This window comes from Dermacentor silvarum, chromosome 7, assembly GCF_013339745.2.
Source record: "Dermacentor silvarum isolate Dsil-2018 chromosome 7, BIME_Dsil_1.4, whole genome shotgun sequence".
Classification (NCBI taxonomy): domain Eukaryota; kingdom Metazoa; phylum Arthropoda; class Arachnida; order Ixodida; family Ixodidae; genus Dermacentor; species Dermacentor silvarum.
This window is the reverse complement of record NC_051160.1, coordinates 118,745,253-118,751,252: the sequence shown is the minus strand read 5'-3', so window position 1 is coordinate 118,751,252 and position 6,000 is coordinate 118,745,253.

Sequence of the window (6,000 nt, the reverse complement as noted above, 5' to 3'; positions counted from 1 at the left end):
GCGTCCGCGCCCTCGATCGGCGTTTCTCCGGCGCGGTGGGTGAGTTCGCGCGCGCGGGCGTGGGCCAGCTCGTTGGCGTTGGGAACGACGGTGGAGACCTGAAGTCCCATGTGGGCCGGGAACCAAGTGATGACGTGGGGGGAGACGCTTCTGCCGCAAAGCAGGGAGGCCGCTTCCCTCGAGACCGAACCCGTGGCGAAGGCCCTGACCGCCGCCCGGGAATCCGTGTAGATCTGCGGCCTGCTCCCGTCCCGGAGGGCGAGGGCCACCGCGACCTGCTCCGCCAGTGCCGGAGACGAGCCCCGCACCGACGCGGCGTTAAGGAGGTTGCCCCTGTGATCTACCACGGCCGCCACGAATCGGTCGGATGAACCGTATTGGACGGCGTCGACGAACGCTACCGATCGCGGATCGCCAGCGACGGATCTGAGAAGTGCGGCCGCCCGGGCCCTGCGTCTGCCTACATTGTGTTGCGGGTGCACGTTGCGCGGGAACGGCGAGACCGTGATGGCCTCCCGCGTAACCGCGTCGAGCGCGCACCGCCTCTCCCTGACGGCAGTGGGATTGCAGCCCAGCGCCTCCAAGATCCGCCTCCTCGCAGGCGAGGAAGAGAGCCTGACGACCTGGGCCGTCTGCTGTGCCTCGACAACCTCGTTGAGAGTGTTGTGGACTCCAAGCTACATGAGCTTCTCCGTGCTGGCGGCCATGGGGATGCGGAGCACCTTTTTGATGCTCTTGCGCATCAGCGCTTCGAGCTTTGCCCTCTCGTATCCGTGCCAGCGATGCGCGGCGGCCACGTACGTGATGTGGCTCATTAGGAAGGCGTGGTACAACCGCAGGAGGTTGTCCTCCCCCAGCCCTCCGCGACTGTTGGAGACCCTAGTGGTGAGCCTGACCATGTTATCCGTTTTGGTGGCGATACGAGCGATCGTCTGTCCATTACAACCATTTGCCTCGATGAGCATACCGAGTACGCGGATGACCTCCACCTTGGGAATGACCTGCCCGATGGCCGTGCGAATGGAGATGTCAACTTTTTCCAGAGGCACCTGACCCTTGGGGATGCGCCCCTTCTTGGTCGGTCGATACAAAAGGAGTTCGGACTTGGACGGGGAGAGCCGGAGCCCCGTGCCCGCCAAGAAATCCTCCGTGCAGCTCAGGGCACCTGTAGGGATTCCTCGACTCTGCCTTCACTGCCGCCATCGCACCACACCGTGATGTCGTCGGCGTAAAGAGCGTGATTAACGCCATCCACTTCGGACAGACGGGCTGAGAGACCGCGCATGGCGACATTGAAGAGAAGTGGCGTGATGACCGACTCCTGAGGGGTGCCCCTTGCCCCCAGCTGGAAGGGATCAAACTTTACCTCGCCCACCTTGAGAGTGGCGCGCCTGCCCCGAAGAAGAGACAGAGAAAGTGAAATAAAATAAGAAATGAAAGGCTGGTAGGTTAACCAGAGTAACGGCCCGATTGTCTATTCTTCACTAGATCGGTTAAGGGCAAAAAAGATGAGGAGAAAAACAAAGACAAGATTTGAAGAGAAAACCATTTGCTTTACCCTTGAGACAATCAATGGTGTCCCGTACGTAAACTGGAAATCTCCTGCACAAAATTACGATGGCGTATTCCACCCCTAATATTTATCTACACAGGTCTTATCTGGCGATGTCTCCTTTACGTGATTTCTGCAAGGAATCTGAAACCATTGATCATTTTTTATTAACCTGCCGCCGAATCGCAATACAGTGAAAAAAACACTTCGAAAGTCCATTCCGAGAATTATGCATTGCTATAAATACTAAAGACATTCTATTCTTTGGGGAATCTGCATTGGGTTTTAGCTACAGGAACGCAAGTAGGGCCGTATGCGAGTTCCTTGCTGACACAAGGAGAATACCTACAGTCGGGTACAACTTTAGAGGGCAGCGGCATTTGCTCCTCAAGGGCGGATGCACACGAGCCTCCACCAATAGGCGCACACTTAGGACTGACGTCATGAGCCGGACGGCCGGTGACCCCGCCGACGGAGAGCATGCAACACGCGCTTCGAGCGGGGCCGAGTCGCGTCAGCGGAACTATTTCTTTAATCGCGGAGGCAATGGGTTGCCGCGCTTCGGCCATCTGGGCCTCTCCTATCTTCTTAAGTTGTACCCGACTTTTTATAGTAATTTACTGATTTATTGTTTATTACTTCGCGAAATTCTAATTTACGTTAATATACTGATGTATGATTAATAATTTAGAAAATTTCAATTATAATAATTAACATTTATTACCTTCTAGCTTGCTCTCCTTTCTAAAAGCACAGGTTTTCCTATAAGAAAAAAAATGACTAACAACAGTGTGGTACATTGGACAAATTCAACTGTTTTGAGGCTACAACAACAACATGTCAACCTTTCCCTCATAATACTTTTTCTATCCAGTTTTCTCCCCCCGCCACACCCGTCTAATTAACGGCTTCTTGGCCAATTCCCCGTAATGCGTGTGTATCATGGTATAGGAAGCAAGCATGCAAGCAGCAAGAGAGAGAGAGAGAAACTTTAATCAACAAAACAAAATTTGAGGTCCCGTGATTGGGGCCCCTAGTCCAGGTCTCCACGGGCGCGAGCGGCTCCCTGGGCTTGGTCCAGGAGAGTCAGTTGGCTGTCCTTATCCTGGTCCGCAAACAGCGCCTCCCACTGCCTGTTAAAATCTTGCGTTTTTAGTTGTGTGGAAAGAACCGCGCAGGCAATTTCCGGCCCAATTTGCTTGCCAGACTAAAGGCGCGCATTAGAATCGGGTAAATACCGTAATGAGCCATTGTGAGCTACCGTAATTACTTGCAAATCATCCTAAGGTGGACCGAAAATAGGTGTTTTTGACAGGAGATGACGTGTTCAACGCACTGTCCTGTATACTCCGCCGATATAGACGCTGCCGCTGAAGGGGTCGTAATTGTGGTCACCACAGGGGTCAGGCGCATGCATACTGACTGGTCAACTTCCAATTACCGGTCGAATGCCAATTTTAGGATCGAAACAACGAACGTCTACGCCAATCAAAATAGATGAGTGCTGGCCGGTCGAGATCGAATTAACCTAAAAAACAAACTAACCACAGTCGAATTAACGGAAATCTACCATAATAAAGTATTGCTGTGACTACGTACAAAAACAGCAGGATGTATACAGGTTCGCTTTATGAGGAAACGTATGATAAACGTTTCCAGCTGCATTGGCGATGTATACGCCATCGTAGCCAGCGCTAAAAGACTAAGCAATATTTTCCTCTTGGCAGCACACCGCTGTCGTGTGGACTGTCGACCAACGTATATTTCTGTACGAAAGCCAGTTATTTTCTTTACAGCACCAACCTGTAACTGAGAAACAGTCGGCAGCTTAAAAAAATACAGCCAAGAATGAAATCTGAATGGTCATTTAATACCACACCCAACGTACGCAGTTCGGGCCAATTCGTTATAGTCCATCATAGCTCCACGCAAGCGCGTTTGCAGCTCGCCATCGAGTCGAATCTGTTTGGTCCAACGAGACAGCGCGTTTGCAGCTCGCCATCGAGTCGAATCTGTTTGGTCCAACGAGACAGCGGCGCGTGATGAGGTCGCCGCTGGACGCGATGAGTCGAATCTGTTTGGTCCAACGAGACAGCGGCGCGTGATGAGGTCGCCGCTGGACGCGATGAGTCGAATCTGTTTGGTCCAACGAGACAGCGGCGCGTGATGAGGTCGCCGCTGGACGCGATGAGTCGAATCTGTTTGGTCCAACGAGACAGCGGCGAGTGATGAGGTCACCGCTGGACGCGATGACGCAGCGAGCCGGGCCATCAGCGCGCATGTCGGCGAAGTAAGGGTGCCTAATCTGGCGCGGCGCGCAGGTGCCGGCGTCGGGAGCGTCGCAGCGGCGTTCTTCGTCGCTGTCGTCTCGCTCCCGGTGCACGCACGCCGCGTCGCACTCTCGGCGTGAGCGAAACACCCGGCCATCTTGTAGCGGACACTTGCCCAGGGGGAAGTTCCACGGGGCGCAGACGGAGCCGTCGAAGTGCCACCACGTTTTCGCTGCGTCCTGCCTGCGGAACCACGGAGCGAACGATGACATTTCGCTGTCTCAATAACAACGAGAATAAGAGCCGCTACTTGTGAGTAATTTTAGATCTGCGCATCATTTTTTATTGCGATAGCAATTGTATGGACGCTCGAAGCGCATTTACACCGACGCCATCGGTGTCGCCGTGAGGTTCCGCATAAGTTCTAAGGGCGATAAAATTGTTGCCGCGTGCCGTATGGTACAGGTGCGAGTGAAAGCGTGCGATGGTGAGCCGGCGATCACGGCTCAATCTCGCGCAAGCAAGGGAGGAAAGCGGGAATTGTCGCGCTTAAAGCTGCGTGGGGGGGGGGGGGGGTAGGGAAGGGGGAGCCGCGTTCTACTCCGGAGGGGGACACAGTCCGCCGTGCGCTGTGTTTTCGCGGATTAGTTCGCGTTGATGCGAGTGGCAGCACGAAGGTCAATTCCCTCGCCGCCGCGCTTCCTCACTCTAGCGTTTTGACAGCGAGTTTCCGCTGTCATCGAGTGAGATGTGTTCATGTTTGCTTGTGCACGCGTGACACCTTGCTTGTTAATTTAGTTAGTATGCCTATGTTTACAAGATGATACGACCGATAAAACTAATCTCCTTACTTCGTATAGCTGTCCACTAATTTGCTATCGCGAAGGATCCTTCGCCTTTCGGGCGAAACTGCGACATTCTATTTCGTCCACCAATGTACGTATAGTAATTAACTATGTAATACCGAGCACTGCGTCATTATTGTGTGAATCTTATCATTAAGCGCTGAATTGGAAGTTGAACGATAAATGTTTCGCACTAAATTACACGCGTAAAACTTATGCAAGCGCTTGGACCATGCAAAATTGTTTCTAAGGGAAAAATATCTATGCTCGTACGAATTCTTTCTATCATCTTATAAAAGGACGACATTATCTTACCTCAGAATACATATGCTATGCACCTCGAATTACTCTTGCCGTCGACACAGCAAATGAATGCCGACGTTCATATTTTACAGCCCTACTCGGGCTACGCTGCTAACGTCGCGCAACAATTTCTGGCTATCCGACGGAGTTCCCGATTAATAATACGTATATCCAATGGAAGTCCGGTATAGTGAATAGCTTGTTTGCGATTGTGGACAGGAGTTTCGGTTTCAGGCGATACAGACACCACAAGGAACCACAACTGGAATGGTAATGTGCCTTGGAGAAATTGACAACGCGATTCAGTGATTGAGGAGTTTGGTGATGACAGGCACTAACTTTCGCTGTGGACAGAAATTTTTTCGCTGTCGAATTTACCTTTGCCTGATTGATTGTCACATATTCCACCCGCAATAATGTTTGTTAGTCGAAGCTTGCCAGATTTTTTCAAATCTGAGAGAGAAGAACTGGAGTGTCGATCGATACAATGTCGTATATAAAGTACGTGATAAATAGCTTCATGTAATAGCACCTGATCAAAACTGCACGCTACAACAAATCGCATTATATTGCAGCAAGTTCTTATAGAAGGATGCAGTTTTTCGTATATTGAATTCACGCGGATTTCAATATCGGCAAAACGTAAGCAACTCTAATGGGCACTCTCTCTTAGGGAGTCGGTTTTCATTAATACAGGTAATGGTGCTTAGCGAATGGCCACAGAAATCTGAAAGACCATGAAAAAAAGCCTCGAACTTTCTAAACGGTAAAAAAACAATACGTTGAGAAATTATAAAATAGCGTCTAAAATTTTGCGCGAACATGTGGTACGATGTGCACAATATTAGAACACTGCACGGGCCGTAGCACCGCCCGAGCCGGATCAAAACTTTTATGGCCAAACCCGAGCCCGGCCCGGGCCCGGAAATCTATGTTACCCGCCCGGCCCGGCCCGCCACCCCTTTACCTTAGGCCCGAGTCCTGCCCGAGCCCGGCTCGAAACCGGCCCGAACCGGGCCCGATACCGATA